Below are 20,585 nucleotides of genomic sequence, written 5' to 3'. Positions count from 1 at the left end.
TATAGAGTGAAAGCAGTGAGATCCATAAGTGAAATTAAGAAAACAGTTCTATTTATAATAGCATCAAAAGAATAAAGTACTTAGGAATAAATTTAACAAAAGAAGTGTAATACTTGTACTCTGAAAACTAGAAAACATTGTTGAAAGAATCTAAAGGCAACCTAAGTAAATGGAAGACATACAGTGTTTATGAATTAGAAGACTTACTATTATTAAGATTGCAGTACTCCCCAAACAGATGCAGGGCAATCCATATCAAAATCTTAGCTGGCTGTTTTTGCAGAAATTGACAAGCTGATCTTAAAATTCACATGGAAATTCAAGATACCTTGAATAGCCAAAAACCAGTCTTTAAAAATAATAAAGTTGGAGGATTCCCATTTCCTGATCTCAGAACTTAACTACAAAGCTATGGTAATCAGGACATTTTGCTACTAGTGTAGGGATATACATATAGATTAATGGAGTAGAATTGAGAGTCTAGAAATAAACCCATACAATTTACGGTGAATTGGTTTTTTGAGGGGGGGTCTGGAGATTTTTATTTCATAAGTTTTTTAGTTACAAAATCAATTTCTTTAATAGATACAAAGTTACTCAAATAATCTCTTTGTCTTTGATCTGTTTTGAGTTTTTGTTTTTGAAGAATGGATCAATTTGCTCCAAAGGTGTAGAATTTATGTGTGAAGCATTGTTTCTAGTAGTTCCTTATTTTCCCTTTAATGTCTCAGGGGTCTGTAGTGATATTTTCTCCTTCATTTCTGATATTGTATCTTCTCCCTTAGTTTGTGAGTCTTATAAGAGATTTATCAATTTATTGGTCTTTTCAGAGAAACCATTTTTCATTTCATTGATTTTCTCTATTTTTTTCCCTTTTCAATTTCATTTACTTCTAATCTTGTATCTTCTTTCTTTCTTTGCTTTGGGTTTATTTTGCTCTTATTTTTCTAGTTTCTTAGATTGGCAGCTATGACTTAATTTGAGACATTTTTATTTTCTAATGTAAACGTATAAAGTTGTACATTTCCTTCTAAGCACTGCTTTAGCTGCATCCCACATACTTTGCTATGTTCTACTTCAATTTTGACCATTTAAAAACATTTTCTAATTTCGCTTGATTCATGAATTATTCTGACTTGTATGGTTTATTTCCCAAGTATTTGAAGATTTTTTTGTTACAGATTTTAGTTTACTTTTATTATGGTCAGCATGTTAAATCTTACACATTTTCATCACAAGGAAAAATTTTTTCTTTATTCTTTTTTTCTTTTTTTTGGCTTATTCAGATGTGGTTTTAATTTCTTTCTTTTTTAATCTAGTGGAAGAAAAAATGCCTTGCATTAATTTATATTTCCCAGATATTCATGAAACTGGGCATGTCTTCATATGCTTGTTGCCTGTTATGGTGAATTGACTTTTGACAAGGGTGCCAAGGCTATTCACCGGGGAAATGATAGACATTTTAATAAACGGTGCTGGGACACCTAGATATACACATGTAAATGAACAAAGTTGTTTCCTTGCTTTACGCCATATACAAAAATTGGCTCAAAGTGGATCAAAGACTTAAACGTCAGAGCTAAAACCATGTAAACTTAAGTTTTCAAGACCTTGAATGAGGCAGTGGTTTCTTAGATATGACACCAAAAACGCAAGCAACCAAAGAAGAAATAAGACATATTGGACTTTGTCAAAATTAAAAACTTTATCCTTCCGGGGACACTGTCAAGATAGTGAAAAAACAGCCTGCTGAATGGGAGAATATATTTGCAAATCATATTTCTGATAAGGGTCTAGTATCCAGAGTATATAAAGAACTCATACAAGTTAACAATGAAAAGCCAAATAACCCAGTTTACGAAAGGATTTGAAATATACATTTCTCCAAAGAAGATATACAAATGGCCAATAGGCTCATGAAAAGATGCTTTATATCATTAGTCATTAGAGAAATGCATGAAAACTACATTGAGATACCACTTTACATCTACTAGGATAGTTGTAATAAAAAAGACAATAACAAGTGTTGATGAGGGTGTGTAGAAATTGGAACCCTTGTACATTACTGGTAGGACGGCAAAATGGTTCAGACCCCTTGGAGCACAGCCTGGCGGTCCCTCAAAAAGTTAAACATAAAGTTACCACATGACCCAGCAATTCTCCTCCTAGGCATACACCCAAGAGAATTGAAAACATATCCACACAAAAATCTGCGCACCACTGTTCACAGCAGTTAATAGTTAAAGAATAGAAGCAACCAAATATCCATCAACTGTTGAATGAATAAATAAAATGTGGTATATCCATAAAATACAACATTATTCAGCCAAAAAAGGAATGAGGTACTGATAATACTTAACACAGATGAGCCTTGAAAACATTATGCTAAGTGAAAGAAGCCAGACACAAAGGGCTGCATATTGTCTGATTCCATTTTATGAGATGCCTCAAATAGGCAAATCTGTAGAGTCAGAAAGTAGAAAAGTAATTTTCAGGAGTTGGGGAGCGGAAAGAATGGGGATTGATAGCTAATGGGCATTGGGCTTCTTTTTAGGATGATAAAAATGTTCTGGAATTAGTAGGGATGGTTGCAAAAAAAAAAAAAACTCTGAATTGTACACTTTTAAAAAGGTGATCTTAATGGCACACATGAATTATAACTCAATTAAAAATCACATAGAAATGAAAACAGTGACCTACTTCTGATATAATTTATCATCAAACCAGGATATTCTTGAGAGTGAGGGGTCTCGCTTAATAATTATACCCATACAATAAACATAAAGCTGGCTGTCCCAGGTACACCAGAGTGTATGTTCTCCCTGCTTCTTGGTGTGTTTAAGCTATTTTCTTTCTCACATAGAAGACATTTGAGGGATATAAAATTTTTCTTGTCCTTCATTATCGAATGTGGAAAAAGAAAAAGACTAAAACAGCCATGTTATTCAAGGAAATAGAGAAGGTATTTCTCTATGGAAATGAATGTAAATGTGTGTATGAAGTACAATGTGTAGTTATAATACAATTAGATCTTTATTCATTTATATGATTTTGTCACTTAACTGTCACACATAGCCAACCAGTGTTTGAATGAATAAGGAGTTTAGTGCTGTAACATAATAAAACAGTTGCTCTGAGCTAGGGATGTGCATCATAATAATATGTGGAGCTTTTAAAAATTACTCTTGCTTGGACATTAGTCTCAATTATGATTTGATAGTTTTATTGTGGGGCCAGGGTAAGTTCATGCATGCAAAATATATGTTATAGCTCCTTAGTTGAATTTAGTATCCATTTAATTTGAGAGCCACTGCATTAAATCGAAGAGTTTTATTGATTCATTTATTGAAATATATAGTTATTATTGTTTGGTGGATAAATAGTAAACAGCTGTAGGACCTGAGAGAACCTTAGTCTAAACTATACCCACCTACCTTTTTCCCACCCAGGGCTAGCCCTGTTGGTAATCCAGAAATTGTGATTCCTCTACTCCTCCAAGAACAGAGATTGGGAGGAATCTTATTTATTTATTTAGGTTACATTGAAGCAGGAGCAGTAGTGGGAAGTAGGTAGAAGCTCAAGTTCCTTTGCAAACGCTTGCAACTTATATCCTTGGCAGACAGGGAAGGGTATTTTCATCACTGTGTGGAATAGGAGGGATTGGGAGATGGAGACCTTGTAGGAGGTCAGAACTCTCTCAGCTGATAACTGCGCACGGCCTTTGTATTTTGACAGCCCATTGTAGCGCCAGATACATTGCCCTCTGATGTTGGAATTGGGGGAGGACATAGTGCAATGTTGTGGTTTCTCTTGTACAGCCACACATAGTTTAGAAGACATTATCTTAATGCTAAACTCATGAAATTGGAGTTGCGTTGCTCCTTGAAGGTTTTGCAGTTTAGCTTATTTAGTGATGGATCATACCTGTACAAAAATGTCCCCATGACATTTTTAATTGATAGCCTTTCTTCAGCCACTGCTTAAATTATCCTACTGGTGATGCTATACTGTTACACTACACATGGCATTAGAGCCAAAATTTTAACTCTGCCTCCTTGTGGTGACTTTGGATGAGAGCTAACCATTTTGGCCTTAGTTGCTTCACCCTAGAAATGGAGCAAATGCTAACTACCTCACAGGATTATTGTGACTACTAAATGAGATAGTGTACATTAATTTCTGACACAGCTATTGGTACATGTAGACATTGGATAAATGTTAGTGACCTGTAGTTCAGTGAAGAACAACTGACTGCCTTCAAAAGGTTGGCTTTTAGAGAGTTTTCACAGCCTGGGGCCTGAAATCTTTCTTACACTTTGATTTATTGCTTCCATTCATTAACTAAGCAACTATTTATTGACCATCTGTTTTTGGGCTAGGCACTTTAGTAGCTTCTGAGGTTTTAAGGACAAATACAGCAGACTTGATCCTCTCCCTCCCTGAGCTTACAGTTTGGCAGGGGGAAAAAAAGAAATTAAACATTCATTTGTACAAGTAATTTATTTGTGGTAAATGCCATAAAAGAGAAGTACAGTGTGCTCTGAAAGTGTATTAGAAGGTGTCCCAACATAGTTGGGAACATTTCGTGGAGGAAATAATGGTAATACTGAGACATAAAGGATGTGTAGGAAGGACTCTTAGTAAGAGGAGGTGTTTGGGTTGAGACCTAGCAAGAGATAGCAAGCTGGTAGTATGTATAAAGGCCCTGCAGCGGAAAGGAGTTAGCTTTCTAAGCACAGAAAGGCCTGTGCTCAGACGCTTACTGGGCAAGAGAAAGAGTGGCAGGGGAAGAGGGTGGTGGGTAGAGACAGGGCGAAGATTAGATAGGGCTTTCTAGGCCATGTTATGGGCTTAGACTTTAAGAACAGTGGCAAGTGACATTACTGCATTTTAAAATCAATCTAATGAAAATGGGGAAATTGGATTAGAGAGAAATAAGAATGCCTGCTGAGACCAGGTAGTGGGCTATTGCACGACCTAGGCTAGAGTGTTTAGTGGCTGTTCCTGGAAATGGAGTACTGTGCTGTGACTGGAGACATGAGTTGGAACCAGATCTTGTAATGGCTTTAACCTTGTAGGCAGTGTGGAGTCAGTGGAGATTTTATAAATGGGAATGATTTGGCTAGATAAGATGTTTAAAAAACATTACAAGTAGCAGTGTAACCATTGGATTGGAGCACAGCAGGAAAGGTGTGAATACAGAAAAGAAATAGACTTGATGTGTTTGGTTTTAAAAAACCTTGGATTTCAAGATACCTGTAGGACACCCAGGTTGAGTAGTTGAGAATGTGGTTGGGAATAGAGGGCCCATAAGGACAACCATGTGGTTCTGGTGTTCAGGTGGTGGCTGAGGCCTTTGTAGTAGGTTGATACTCTGAGTTCCTGGTATTTGTCTTTTATGCATATTTCACAACAGTTTGAATGCATTTGTTATGATTTTCTTAACATTTGTAAACTTGCTTGTGCTGCATACTAAGGTAGGTATTTTATATATGTTATCTCTTAATTCTTACACGTGTATGAGCATTATTATTATTATTCTAATATTTTTAAGATGTGGCACTTGAAGCTTAGAGAAGTTGAATAACTTCCTCGAGGTGACACATGTAGTAAGTGGTGGAGCTGAGGTTTGAATCCAGGCGGGCTCACCGCGGAACCTGTCTTCTTAACCACTACCATAAGCTACTCTTCTGTGATTTTTGAACCAAGCGAATAAACAAAACTGAGAATGACTGAGTAAGAAAGCATTTATTGAACTTTTATGGAAGACCTGTGTATACTATGCATTGATTGTGCTGTAGATGCTTTAATATACTTCCTCATTTACGTTAACATTCACATGCTCTGTGTGAAATATTTGGTATCTGTTCCATTTTAAAAATGAACAAACTGTGGCCCAGAGAGATTAAGTGACTTGCTCAAGATCATTAGTTAATGGCAGGGCCAGGGTTTAAAATTGGCTCTTTTGACTCCAAGGCTAGTATATTTGCTATTTTACTACTTAAAAATAAGAACTGTGTTGACTTAAAAATGAGAACTTTTCCCTTGGGGAACATGATTGAATTTAATGGTTATGTATCAAACTACAGTCTTGTTCTTACAAATAAATTATAGATCTTCAATGTTTAAAATTATGTGTTGAACTTAGAGGATAAACAGCTGAGAAAATTAAAATACTTAAAAATACATAATAACGTTTACTTGAAAGTGAAGTGAAGCCTTTTTCTTCATTAAAATTATTTTAGAAGAGATAGAATGGGAAAATACTATCTAGCAAATTCATGTCCATTTTATAATGTCTCTGAAGAAATCAGACAAAATTACAATACTGATATCTTGACTAGCTTTTCATAGTCAGTAGATAATTGTTAGCATTCGTAATGGACTACATCTGGATCTTAATTCAGTCATTTAATTTCATTCTTTTTGTTTTTTCCTTAGTTTTGAGAGGACAAATGAACATTGAGGTAATGAGGTGACACAGCATAAATGCATCTTAAATATTGGCTTCTCTTATCACCAGAGTTCAAGACTTTTATTTTACCAGTACTTGTTACTGCCTACTAAAAATCAGTGAAAGGCAATTAAAATAAGTATTAACCGTTTCACTGCTTCTTCAGGATCTCGGTTTGGAATAAATATTCTTTTTCAGTAAGCCCTTTTCAAAAAAGCTTAGTCTGAGGCACATTCTAAAAAAATAAAAAATCACCTGTCAGCTGCCTCACTTTTATGCTGTCAGTTGATGATGTAGAATGTCTTTTGGGTACTGAATGCCAGTAAAATAATGCTATATTCATGTTTCTTTTGGTTCATGGATACTCTAATTGGAGCTGTAGCCATGGGGTTTCTTATTACAGTGAAGAACAAACCTATCTCACTATGCTGGCAGAACCGTTCTGAAACAGATACTGAATTTTGATTGGTTGGCTGGATGTGAGAGAATTTTGAAGCAGTCTTTTAAGGTACTTTTGAATTTTAGAAAACAATGAGTAGCTAAATCAACAAGCTTGCTGTTCCACTATCTCTGTCTTTGTTACAGTCATTTATTAATCTGTCTTTAAGTTAGCATATGATTATGATCTATGTATATTACAAGAATTGATTGCTCATCTTTTTTTTTAATAAATTAATTTTTAAAACTTATTTTGGTTGCATTGGGTCTTCATTGCTACGCACAGGCTTTCTCTAGTTGCGGCGAGTGGGAGCTACTCTTCCTTGCAGTGTGCGGCCTTCTCATTGTGGTGGCTTCTCTTGTTGCAGAGCACAGCTCTAGGTGCCTGGGCCTCAGCAGTTGTGGCTCGCGAGCTCTAGAGCGCAGCCTCAGTAGTTGTGGTGCACGGGCTTAGTTGCTCCACGGCATGCGGGATCCTCCCAGACCAGGGCTCGAACCTGTGTCCCCTGCATTGTCAGGTGGATTCTTAACCACTGCGCCACCAGGGAAGTACCTGATTGCTTATCTTTGAATGCTGCCTTCTGTCACCCAATACTACTGTTGTTTAGCAATCTTTAATTGTGTGCTCAACTCACATCATTTCTTGTAAAGACTGGGTGCCTGTAGATACCAGAAACAGTGAGCTTTCTTTAGACTGCATAGGAAAATCTTTCATTTTTTTAAGCTATATATGTGTTTTGTTATATGGTCTATATTTATTTACAAGATATTTTTGTTTTCTATTTTTAGCTTTCTGTATTATCTGGTATTTTGACTTAGAAGGTTTTGGCCTTATGAGCATTTGCACATCTTTTTTATGTCTAGAATAAAAATTACAAAATGAAGCTATAGATGGAAAGAATATTTATGTTTTGATGTGAAAATAACCTAACTGAAATATTTTTAAGTGATCTATAATTTACTTGTCTTTTTGGGAGCAGATTATAATCAGCTCTTAAACTCTCTGCATTTATGCATCAGGTAGGATGCTTTCTGTTCCAAGTAACAGAGAGGCTAATCAAAACAGTAAGGATTTTATCATCTCATCTAACAAGAAGTTCAGAGTTAGGGTGGTTCCAGGATTGGTTAACTTAGGTCCCTCTTCTATCTTTTCTGTGCAGTTTTCATGTTCTACTGTTTCATTCTGAACTTCTTGATTTAGCTGTCCTTCCCTACTAGTATAGTCCCTAGGCAGTGTGTGGTTGACCTAGACTGTGTTTATGCCCATGGGGAGAAAAAAATGCCCTGGATTGATTCTAAATATCCTAGTTTATTTTTGCTTTTATCTTTTATTTTCATCATTGAAACTAAAAATATGAATTTTCTTCTAAATATCTAATGTTGTTTATTTTTCAATTACATATATAATTAAGGAAAATGAACATTAAAAAAGCATAGAGAATAACAAGTGTTTCTCTGTAGTCAGAAGCCCCTCAGACAATAAAGAATCCTGTCAGTAAATCCAGTTCACTCATTGTGATGTCTGTGGTATAAAATTAAAATGCGTTAAAGAGAGTAAATGCTCATGATGAAAATACAGTGTATGTAAATCATGAACTTTTAATCCAGGTGAATTAAAAGATAATTCTTCCTTTCATAAAAGAGAATCACCGTTTTCTTCCAGATAACTACCTTTTCCTCTCATTGTAAGTGTAAGTTTTTTATAGGTTTACGATATCTGATGCATTTCTCTAAATAGTAAATTAGCAGAATTTAAAATTGATCTTTTGTTTGCTTATGTACTTCTGTTTTGGGGCTTCTTTGCCGTTTACATGTTCCCTAGGTGGCAGCCAAGCCTATGCTGCCCTCATTAATTTTATCAACAAATGGGTACTTGGAGTTGGAATATTGAATAATGACTATAAATTTTTAAGCACCTGATATTTGCCAAGTGCTAAACAGGTACTTTATCTCGATGAATCCTCACAAAACCCTATGTGAAATATATTATTCCCATTTTACAGATTTGAAAACGAAGGGTAAGAGAAATTTACTTGACTGTAGTCCAGAGTCATGTATCTAGTAGACAACTCTGATATCTGGTAAGAAGACAGGAATTTGTATTTGGGTGTCACCAGGGGGGCCTCTCTCACATGTTTTGTACTGTCCCCCAATCTTTCTTGTGGGCACATAGAAAAGAACACTAACACCCCTTTGTTTGGGGTTTCCAGAGATTCTAAACTGTCATACTAGCCCACTTAGCCTTTAAGGAAACATTAAAATGTCAGCTGATTTCTTTTTTATTGGCATATAGTTGCTTGTAGTAATCTCTCATGACCCTTTGCATTTCTGCAGTGTCAGCTGATTTCTTCTTACCAGCTTTTGTAGTAGCAGCCTATTTCTCCCGTGTTCTGCCAAAGGTGAATCAGTTTATGTGTCCTGTTTCCTCAGAGAGGCTTGTCATCCTTTAGAATTCACGTGGTTGCCTTGCAACCTCAGCCTTTTGGTAGGTTCAAAAAATTATGCTTCTGTAGATTATTTGGCTCTCTTTGTTAGGATAGCAGCTTCTAACATTGTCTTTACATCCTTAGCTGAAGGTTGTATAAAGTGAATTTTTTTGTTTTTTGAGTAGCTGGACTATGAAATCCTTTCTTGTGTAAAGTTGAGAGTGTTGCAAAAAAACATTATATCGATTAGGTGATTAATGTTAAGTGTATATTTTCTTAAGTACATAATACTGTTTTAGGGTTTTGGGTTTAAACTGTATCGTAATTCTTTGGAGGTACACAGTCAAATTAGTTGAAATTTAAAGACTCACATCTTTGGATGAGAGAAGTATAATGAAAATATACCAAAATTTCTTGGGGTGCATTTTTTGCTGTTAATTAATTACATAAAATAATCTTTCTGCCCTAAAAATAATAAATCATTATCTAGATTTCCTTTAGGAATGAAAGGCTGGACTCTATTAGGAGTCTTCCTTCTGTTTATAACAGCCACAGTAAAATGAAGTAAAATTATGCAGGTTAAAGATTTTTGTTCTCTGCTCATTTTATATTCTTTGTCTATAAAAGCTATGGTTGTAACCTGGAATGCTATATAGAGCTAGAATATTATTATGGGAATGTGTAAGTCTCTTCTTGCTTCTGTGTTTTTGTTATCTATATTATATTATTTTTTACGTATAACTAAACATTGAAACACTTGACTTTTTTTTTTTTAATTTATTTGTTTATTTATGTTTGGCTGTGTTGGGTCTTCGTTTCTGTGCGAGGGCTTTCTCCAATTGCGGCGAGCGGGGGCCACTCTTCATCGCAGTGCGCGGGCCTCTCACTGTCGTGGCCTCTCCCGTTGCGGAGCACAGGCTCCAGACGCGCAGGCTCAGTAGTTGTGGCTCACGGGCTTAGTTGCTCCGCGGCATGTGGGATCTTCCCAGACCAGGGCTCGAACCCGTGTCTCCTGCATTGGCAGGCAGACTCTCAACCACTGCGCCACCAGGGAAGCCCCACACTTGATGTTTTATTCCTTACCCTAGGCTGTTCTGAAAATACATTTCTCTCTAATGATAGTCAATAAATACCTTATCAGATAAACAGGGCAAATTTCACTTGAGTTCGATCATTATTTTCCTTATGATCTTGTCTGTCTTACTGTCTGGAAATATAATTATCTTGAAAACATGCAAAGGTGGAAGTCAGGAAGTTGTGCTACTAAACCTGCTTCAGTACACAGGATTTCCAACCCCCCCACCCCCCAACAAAGAATTGTTATCTGGTCTTAAATGTCAATAGGGCTGCAGTTGAGAAACTCTGGATTAAGGAAATGAATAAATGCATTGATGTTGCTGCAAGCCAGAGTTCTTACTATGGAAGAAGGGAAGTACAAATATGGCACAGGGAAGGCAGAGAAGAACCTTGTGAGAATTGGAGGTGTCAATATGAACATAGGTTCACATTTTATTTATGTATTTCCTAGAAATGGCTTAGATGAATGGCGCTACAGTAGTAGTGAGCAACCCAGCACCACTCAGATCTTGACTTCTACCATTGCCCAGTAAAAGCAACCAGATTCACTTGGATAAATGACTTATTCTAGGGATGGCTCAGGAAGGTACCAGATGAGCCTGGAGCATCCTGTTGGGCCAGAAAGTAATAAAGTGCTCTAAGAATGTTAAAAAGACACAGGTCCCAGCTTGAAAGGAGGGGTCCCACTGGCCAAGTTGAGGATAATTTGAGCATCAAAATTAGAAGAGTAATGAATTATAACCATTAAATAAAAGAGGAATATATAAATCCATACTGATAATAAATAGATAAATAAATAATACACAGCAGAGAGGAGGGCTCTTCCTTATGGTTGATAAATGTGGAAGGAGTAGTGGAATCCAAAGACCATCATTTTATAATTGTCATGGTATAGATTGGTTCAGGTAAGAATCATCAGAGGGTTCTCAATCCAGGGGAAAAGTTTGATGAGGAGTAGGATATTTATATGGTTTTATCTTCCCATAGATTGCTTGTTATTTGCAAGAGGGAAATAGGTCTATACAGCAGAGAAATTGGATGACACTTTGATCAAGTGATCAAAATAAACATCAGTAAGGGGTAGATGGACATCAAATGCCTCTGCATATGATACCCTAAGAAGGATACAAGATCACTTATGTAGTGTTTTGGCTGGGAATTTAAATGTGAGGAAACATAAGACAGACCTAAATTGAGGAATATTCTGTAGAATAACTGGCTCTCATTCTTCACAATGTCAATGTCATGAAAGGCAAAGGCCAAGAAACTTTAGATTAAAGGAGACTAAAAAGACGGACAGCTAAATGTGATATGTGAACCTGTAAAGATCTTGTACTGAAGAGGGAAAAAAAAACCTCTAAAGAACATTATTGGGATAATTGACAAAAATGGAATATGGCCTGCATTTTAGAGTATTGTATAAATGATATATTTTCTGAGTTTGATAACTGTATTTTGGTTATATAAGAAAATATTCTTCACTCCATGAGGGAAGGGGGACAGAGAATGAGAAACTATGGCAAAATGTTAAAAGTTTAAAAATAAAAATTTTTCTAAATGGTTACAGACATTAGTATACTTGCTGAAGACATTCTCTGTATTTTCTTTTAAGGCACAATGTGAATTTTAAATTGTGCAAGAGTAGCATAGTAGGTCAAGGAAGATCTATATCCCAAAGTGTGGGCAAGCAGGAGGAGGCAGCAGCTGCAGCTTAAAGGATTGTGGTGTCCCTGGCATGGTCATTAAGGATGGAAGGAAGGAGGAGGAGAGAAGGAACCAGGCAGTGGGAGTGGTGGTGAGGTTTCTTTAGCTGGGGTTGGTAGTCTTTGGCTTTTTCTTCTCTCCCACCATGCTCCTTTGCCAGCAGTGAGATAAGGGTTTCTCTGGTAGGGCTGGGCTAGTGATAGCCAGACTATTGACCTTGGGTCCCTGAACCCAGGGTCCCTCCCTGGTCAAGGCTGGTACTTGGTGCCTGAGACTAGCTGCTCTGGGAAAACTGATGCAGGGCTTTAGCTACTGATCCTGTCTTACTAAGGCAGCAGAATACAACTATTAACATGCTGTTCTGGAGTCACATAGACCTGGATTGAGTCTTGGCTCCACTATTTAGCACCTGTGACCTTGGGGAAGTGGTATTTATTGCCTAGGCTTCAGTTTTCTCAGATTTAAAATGGGAGTAATAATAATGCCTATGTCATAAAGAGGTGTTAACAATTTAAGGACATAAGGCATGTAAAATGCTTTGCTGTTATTATGTACTGGGGCCCTTGAAAAACTTCATTTCTCCGTTCAGCCATTTAATACATAATAGAAAACATATTCATTGTCTGAATCCTATGGTTATGGACTTATTTCTCTGATGAACTGGCTTTGAACATATTCTGAATATTATGAAAAGACACTTGGAAGACCTGATAAAAGGCTTTTTAAAAAGTATTTTCCCCAAATTGCATGGCAGAAATGAATGGACATAGTACCCATTTCCCATTGCTGTTTGAAAATTGCCAGGTACATTTTCACATTTAAGAAGAAGGCTTCTGAAATGATCTTGAGGCAAAAGTTTGTTGAACAAAAGTTAATTTTATGATTAGGAATTAATTTTCAGTATTCCAACCCTATCAAAGAAGGTTGCCCAAACCTTTCCCTTTTCTGATTAAGTACGCATGTGAGATGGGATTCTTTGATCTGGTTTACTTAAAATTAAAAATTGGAGTTGTCTTCCTAAGTAAAATGGAGCTGAATCCCTCTTTAATACTAATTTTTTACAATCCTCTTCTTACTGAGGAAATTATTTTCAGGTATGCATTTTTACAAATTAGGCAATTTGATTTGTTTTATTTATAGTTACTATGATTATAAACATATAGCATACTTTATATAAATATGTTTTATATAAATATGTATAGTTATCATGAAATCATGTTACTTATACTTACCATTCTATATATTATATATAGGTATGCTATATATACATATTTACCATATAATCATAGAAACTATAAGTAATAATGTGATACACCCATACATACATACCAACATTATATTTAATTGCTTTCATTTTACTTTATATTTAATTATGTTTTCATTGTTTTTAATGACCATCTTTCATTTGTGGCAAGTTATACTAATTTTTCTATTATAGCATTAATAAAGTTTGTTTTAAATACATTTATTAAAGTGAAAAAGAGAATTGATGTAAAGGAAAAATAGGTAAATAATGATGTACAGAGTGGTACAGAATTAGGAGAAACATTGAGAAGATAGTATGTGAATGACTAGAAGAACAACTGCCATGTTATAGTAGAAAAGTTCCTAGCTGTTGGAACTGAGATTCTAGAGGGTTCACTTTTCTCCTTGGCTCTCAGTTTCTTCTTTGCTGAAGGGGTAGGGATTACAATACAAGATGATTTCTAAGGAAACTTGAAAATTTTAGGATTCTAACCTTTTTTAAGCAGCTTGATTGAAGTTTGGTGAAAAATGAGGTTTACATTAAAATGGGTCCTGGAGCAGTATTGACTCGGCACTGTTTCTTCCCCTGCTTTTCATTGATAGACTATGTATAGAAAAAGGAAGAAATCAAGTAAGAGTATCTACTAAGCCTAAGGAAAAAAATTCAAACTATATATATACTACATATAAATTTTAAAAATATATATTAATATATTATAATATATGTAGCTAATGTATATTTCATGTTTAATTTGCTTGTTTTTTTAAAAAATATTTATTTAATTATTTTATTTGGCTGTGCCGGATCTTAGTTGTGGCACGTCGGTTCTTCCCCTGCATTGGGAGCACGGAGTCTTTTTTTTTTTTTAATTTAATTTAATTTATTTTTTTATACAGCAAGTTCTTATTAGTTATCCATTTAATACATATTAGTGTATATATGTCAATCCCAATCTCCCAATTCATCACACCACCACACCTCCCCCCCAGCCCCCACCGCTTTCCCCCCTTGGTGTCCATACGTTTGTTCTCTACATCCGTGTCTCAATTTCTGCCCTGGAAACCAGTTCATCTGTACCATTTTTTGAGGTTCCACATATATGCATTAATATACGATATTTGTTTTTGTCTTTCTGACTTATTTCACTCTGTATGACAGTCTCTGGATTCATCCATGTCTCTACAAATGACCCAATTTTGTTCCTTTTTATGGCTGAATAATATTCCATTGTATATATGTACCACATCTTCTTTATCCATTCGTCTGTCGATGGGCATTTAGATTGCTTCCATGACCTGGCTATTGTAAATAGTGCTGCAATGAACATTGGGGTGCATGTGTCTTTTTTTTTTTTAACATCTTTATTGGAGTATATTTGCTTTACAATGGTGTGTTAGTTTCTGCTTTATAACAAAGTGAATCAGTCATACATATACATATATCCCCATATCTCTTCCCTCTTGCGTCTCCCTCCCTCCCACCGTCCCTATCCCACCCCTCTAGGTGGTCACAAAGCACCGAGCTGATGCATATGTCTTTTTGAATTATGGTTTTCTCTGGGTATATGCCCAGTAGTGGGATTGCTGGGTCATATGGTAATTCTATTTTTAGTTCTTTAAGGAACCTCCATACTGTTCTCCATAGTGGCTGCACCAATTTACATTCCCACCAGCAGTGCAAGAGGGTTCCCTTTTCTCCACACCCTCTCCAGCATTTGTTGTTTGTAGATTTTCTGATGATGCCCATTCTAACCGGTGTGAAGTGATACCTCATTGTAGTTTTGATTTGGCATTTCTCTAATAATTAGTGATGTTGAGCAGCTTTTCATGTGCCTCCTGGGCATCTGTATGTCTTCTTTGGAGAAATGTCTATTTAGGTCTTTCCCCCATTTTTGGATTGGGTTGTTTGTTTTTTTAATATTGAGCTGCATGAGCTGTTTATGTATTTTGGAGATTAATCCTTTGTCCGATGATTCATTTGCAAATATTTTCTCCCATTCTGAGGGTTGTCTTTTCGTCTTGTTTATGGTTTCCTTTGCTGTGCAAAAGCTTTTAAGTTTCATTAGGTCCCATTTGTTTAGTTTTCTTTCTATTTCCATTACTCTAGGAGGTGGATCAAAAAAGATCTTGCTGTGATTTATGTCAAAGAGTGTTCTTCCTATGTTTTCCTCTAAGAGTTATATAGTGTCCGGTCTTACATTTAGGTCTCTAATCCATTTTGAGTTTATTTTATTGTATGGTGTTAGGGAGTGTTCTAATTTCGTTCTTTTACAGGTAGCTGTCCAGTGTTCCCTTATTGAAGAGACTGTCTTTTCTCCATTGTATATCCTTGCCTCCTTTGTCATAGATTAGTTGACCATACGTGCATGGGTTTATCTCTGGGCTTTCTGTTCCATTGATCTATATTTCTGTTTCTGTGCCAGTACCATGTTGTCTTGATTACTGTAGCTTTGTTGTATAGTGTGAAGTCAGGGAGTCTTATTCCTCCAGCTCCATTTTTTTCCCTCAAGACTGCTTTGGCTATTCGGGGTCTTTTGTGTCTCCATACAAATTTTAAGAGTTTTTGTTCTAGTTCTGTAAACAATGCCATTGGTAATTTGATAGGGATTGCATTGAATCTGTAGATTGCTTTGGGTCGTATAGTCATTTTCACAATATTGATTCTTCCAATCCAAGAACATGGTATATCTCTCCATCTGTTGGTATCATCTTTAATTTCTTTCATCAGTGTCTTACAGTTTTCTGCATACAGGTCTTTTCTCTCCCCAGGTAGGTTAATTCCTAGGTATTTTATTCTTTTTGTTCCAGTGGTAAGTGGGAGTGTTCCCTTAATTTCTCATTCAGATTTTTCATCATTAGTGTAGAGGAATGCAAGAGATTTCTGTGCATTAATTTTGTATCCTGCAACTTTACCAGATTCATTGATTAGCTCTAGTAGTTTTCTGGTGGCATCTTTAGGATTCTCTATGTATAGTATCATGTCATCTGCAAACAGTGACAGTTTTACTTCTTCTTTTCCAATTTGTATTCCTTTTATTTCTTTTTCTTCCCTAATTGCCGTGGCTAGGACTTCCAAAACTATGTTGAATAATAGTGGTGAGAGTGGACATCCTTGTCTTGTTCCTGATCTTAGAGGAAATGCTTTCAGTTTTTCACCATTGAGAATGATGTTTGCTGTGGGTTTGTTGTATATGGACTTTATTATGTTGAAGTAGGTTCCCTCTATGCCCATTTCTGGAGAGTTTTTATCATAAATGGGTGTTGAATTTTGTCAATAGCTTGTTCTGTATCTATTGAGATGATCATATGGTTTTTATTCTTCAATTTGTTCATATGGTATATCACACTGATTGATTTGCGTATATTGAAGAATCCTTGAATCCCTGGGATAAATCCCACTTGATCATGGTGTATGATCCTTTTAATGTGTTGTTGGATTCTGTTTGCTAGTATTTTGTTGAGGATTTTTGCATCTATATTCATCAGTGATGTTGGTCTGTAATTTTTTTTTTTTTTAAATTACACTATACTAGGTGTGCTTTATTTATTTATTAATGGCTGTGTTGGATCCTTGTTTCTGTGCGAGGGCTCTCTCTAGCCGTGGCAAGTGGGGGCCTCTCTTCATCACGGTGCGCGGGCCTCTCACTATCGCGGCCTCTCCCATTGCGGAGCACAGGCTCCAGACGCGCAGGCTCAGCAATCGTGGCTCACGGGCCCATTTGCTCCGTGGCACGTGGGATCCTCCCAGACCAGGGCTCGAACCCGTGTCTTCTGCATTGGCAGGCAGATTCTCAACCACTGCGCCACCAGGGAAGCCCTTCTTTTTTTTGTAGTATCTTTGGTTTTGGTATCAGGGTGATGGTGACCTTATAGAATGAGTTTGGGAGTGTTCCTTCCTCTGCAGTTTTTTGGAAGAGTGAGAAGGATGGGTGTTAGCTTTTCTCTAAATGTTTGATAGAATTCACCTGTGAAGCCATCTGGTCCTGGACTTTTGTTTGTTGGAAGATTTTTAATCACAGTTTCAATTTCATTACTTGTGATTAGTCTGTTCATATTTTCTATTTCTTCCTGGTTCAGTCTTGGAAGGTTATATATACCTTTCTAAGAATTTGTCCATTTCTTCCAGGTTGTCCATTTTATTGCCATAGAGTTACTTGTAGTAATCTCTGATGATCGTTTGTATTTCTGCAGTGTCAGTTGTTATTTCTCCTTTTTCATTTCTAATTCTATTGATTTGAGTCTTCTCCCTTTTTTTCTTGATGAGTCTGGCTAATGGTTTATCAATTTTGTTTATCTTCTCAAAGAACCAGCTTTTAGTTTTATTGATCTTTGCTGTTGCTTTCTTTGTTTCTATTTCATTTATTTTTGCTCTGATCTTTATGATTTCTTTCCTTCTGCTAACTTTGGGTTTTGTTTGTTCTTCTTTATCTAGTCCCTTTAGGTGTAAGCTTAGATTGTTTATTTGAGATTTTTCTTGTTTTTTGAGATACGCTTCTATTGCTATAAACTTCCCTCTTAGAACTGCTTTTGCTGCATCCCATACGTTTTGGATCGTCATATTTTCATTGTCATTTGTCTCTAGGTATTTTTTGATTTCCTCTTTGATTTCTTCAGTGATCTCTTCGTTATTTAGTAATGTATTGTTTAGCCTCCATGTGTTTGTGTTTTTTATGTTTTTTCCCTGTAATTGATTTCTAATCTCATAGCGTTGTGGTCAGAAAAGATGCTTGATATGATTTCAATTTCCTTAAGTTTACTGAGGCTTCATTTGTGACCCAGGATGTGATCTATCCTGGAGAATGTTCCGTGCGCATTTGAGAAGAAAGTTTAATCTGCTGTTTTTGGATGGAATGTCCTATAAATATCAATTAAATCTGTCTGGTCTATTTTGTCATTTAAAGCTTCTTCTTCCTTATTTATTTGCATTTTGGATGATCTGCCTATTGGTATAAGTGAGGTGTTAAAGTCCCCCACTATTACTGTGGTTACTGTCGATTTCCTCTTTTATAGCTGTTAGCAGTTGTCTTATGTATTGAGGTGCTCCTGTGTTGGGTGCATATATGTTTATAATTGTTATATCTTCTTCTTGTATTGATCCCTTGATCATTATGTCGTGTCCTTCCTTGTCTCTTGTAACTTTCTTTATTTTAAAGTCTATTTTATCTGATATGAGTATTGTTACTCCAGCTTTCTTTTGATTTCCATTTGCATGGAATATCTTTTTCCATCCCCTCATTTTCAGTCTGTATGTGTCCCTAGGTCTGAAGTGGGTCTCTTGTAGACAGCATATATATGGGTTTTGTTTTTGTATCCATTCAGCAAGCCTGTGTCTTTTGGTTGGAGCATTTAATCCATTCACATTTAAGGTAATTATTGGTATGTATGTTCTATGACCATTTTCTTAATTGTTTTGAGTTTGTTTTTGTAGGTCCTTTTCTTCTCTTGTGTTTCCCAGTTAGAGAAGTTCCTTTAGCATGTGTTGTAGAGCTGGTTTGGTGGTGCTGAATTCTGTTAGCTTTTGCTTGTCTGTAAAGCTTTTGATTTCTCCATCGAATGTGAATGAGATCCTTGCCGGGTAATCTTGGTTGTAGTTTCTTCCCTTTCATCACTTTAAATGTGTCATGCCACTCCCTCTGGCTTGTAGAGTTTCTGCTGAGAAATCAGCTGTTAACCTTATGGGAGTTCCCTTGTATGTTATTTGTCTTTTTTCCCTTGCTGCTTTCAGTAAGTTTTCTTTGTACTTAATTTCTGCCCATTTGATTACTATGTGTCTCGGCATGTTTCTCCTTGGGTTTATCCTGTATGGGACTCTCTGCGCTTCCTGGACTTGGGTGGCTAGTTCCTTTCCCATTTTAGGGAAGTTTTCCACTATTATCTCTTCAAATATTTTCTCTGGTCCTTTCTCTCTCTCTTCTCCTTCTGGGACCCATATAATGCGAATGTTGTTGAGTTTAATGTTGTCCCAGAGTTCTCTTAGGCTGTCTTCATTTCTTTTCATTCTTTTTTTCTTTATTCTGTTCCACAGCAGTGAATTCCACCATTCTGTCTTCCAGGTCACTTATCCATTCTTTTGCCTCAGTTATTCTGCTATTGATTCCTTCTAGTGTAGTTTTCATTTCAGTTATTTATTGTTCATCTCTGTTTGTTCTTTAATTCTTCTACGTCTTTTTTAAACATTTCTTGCATCTTTTTGATCTTTGCCTCCATTCTTTTTCCGAGGTTCTGGATCATCTTCACTGTCATTATTCTGAATTCTTTTTCTGGAAGGTTGCCTACCTCCTCTTAATTTAGTTGTTTTTCTGGGGCTATTTCTTGTTCCTTCATCTGGTACATAGCCCTCTGCCTTTTCATCTTGTCTCTCTTTCTGGGAATGTGGTTTTTGTTCCACAGGCTGCAGGATTGTAGTTCTTCTTGCTTCTGCTGTCTGCCCTCTGGTGGATGAGGCTATCTGAGAGGCTTGTGCAAGTTTCCTGATGGGAGGGACTGGTGGTGGGTAGAGCTGGCTGTTGCTCTGGTGGGCAGAGCTCAGTAAAACTTTAATCCACTTGTCTCCTGTTGGGTGTGGCTGGGTTCCCTTCCTGTTGGTTGTTTGGCCTGCGGCGACCCAACACTGGAGCCTACCTGGGCTCTTCGGTGGGGCTAATGGCAGACTCTGGAAGGGCTCACGCCAAGGAGTATTTCCCAGAACTTCTGCTGCCAGTGTCCTTGTCCTCACGGTGAGACACAGCCACCCCCCGCCTCTGCAGGAGACCCTCCAACACTAGCAGGTAGGTCTGGTTCAGTTTCCTGTGGGGTCACTGCTTTTTCCTCTGGGTCCCAGTGCACACACTACTTTGTGTGTGCCCTCCAATAGTGGAGTCTCTTTTCCACAGTCCTGTCGAAGTCCTGCAATCAAATCCTGCTAGCCTTCAAAGTCTGATTCTCTAGGAATTCCTCCTCCTGTTGCTGGACCCCCAGGTTGGGAAGCCTGACGTGGGGCTCAGAACCTTCACTCCAGTGGATGGACTTCTATGGTATAAGTGTTCTCCAGTTTGTGAGTCACCCACCCAGCAGTTATGGGATTTGATTTTATTGTGATTGCGTCCCTCCTACTGTCTCATCGTGGCTTCTTCTTTGTCTTTGGATGTGGGGTATCTTTTTTGGTGCGTTCCAGTGTCTTCCTGTTGATGATTATTCAGCATTCAGCAGTTAGTTGTGATTCTGGTGCTCTCGCAAGAGGGAGTGAAAGTACGTCCTTCTAC

General features: G+C 36.9%; 1 long non-coding RNA gene across 1 annotated transcript in view; it reads left to right on the top strand.

Annotated features, from left to right (window-relative positions):
• Positions 1 to 10,087: 10,087 nt before the first annotated feature.
• LOC309654486 overlaps positions 10,088 to 20,585 on the top strand; it is a 551,553-nt gene continuing 541,055 nt past the window's right edge. Inside the window, exon 1 of the long non-coding RNA XR_014260289.1 lies at positions 10,088 to 12,828. This is a non-coding gene — a long non-coding RNA (uncharacterized lncRNA). The remainder of the gene's footprint in view (positions 12,829 to 20,585) is intronic.

This window comes from Balaenoptera physalus (assembly GCF_965194825.1).
Source record: "Balaenoptera physalus genome assembly, chromosome: 2".
Classification (NCBI taxonomy): Eukaryota; Metazoa; Chordata; class Mammalia; order Artiodactyla; family Balaenopteridae; genus Balaenoptera; species Balaenoptera physalus.
This window is presented reverse-complemented; position numbering and strand designations above follow the sequence as displayed.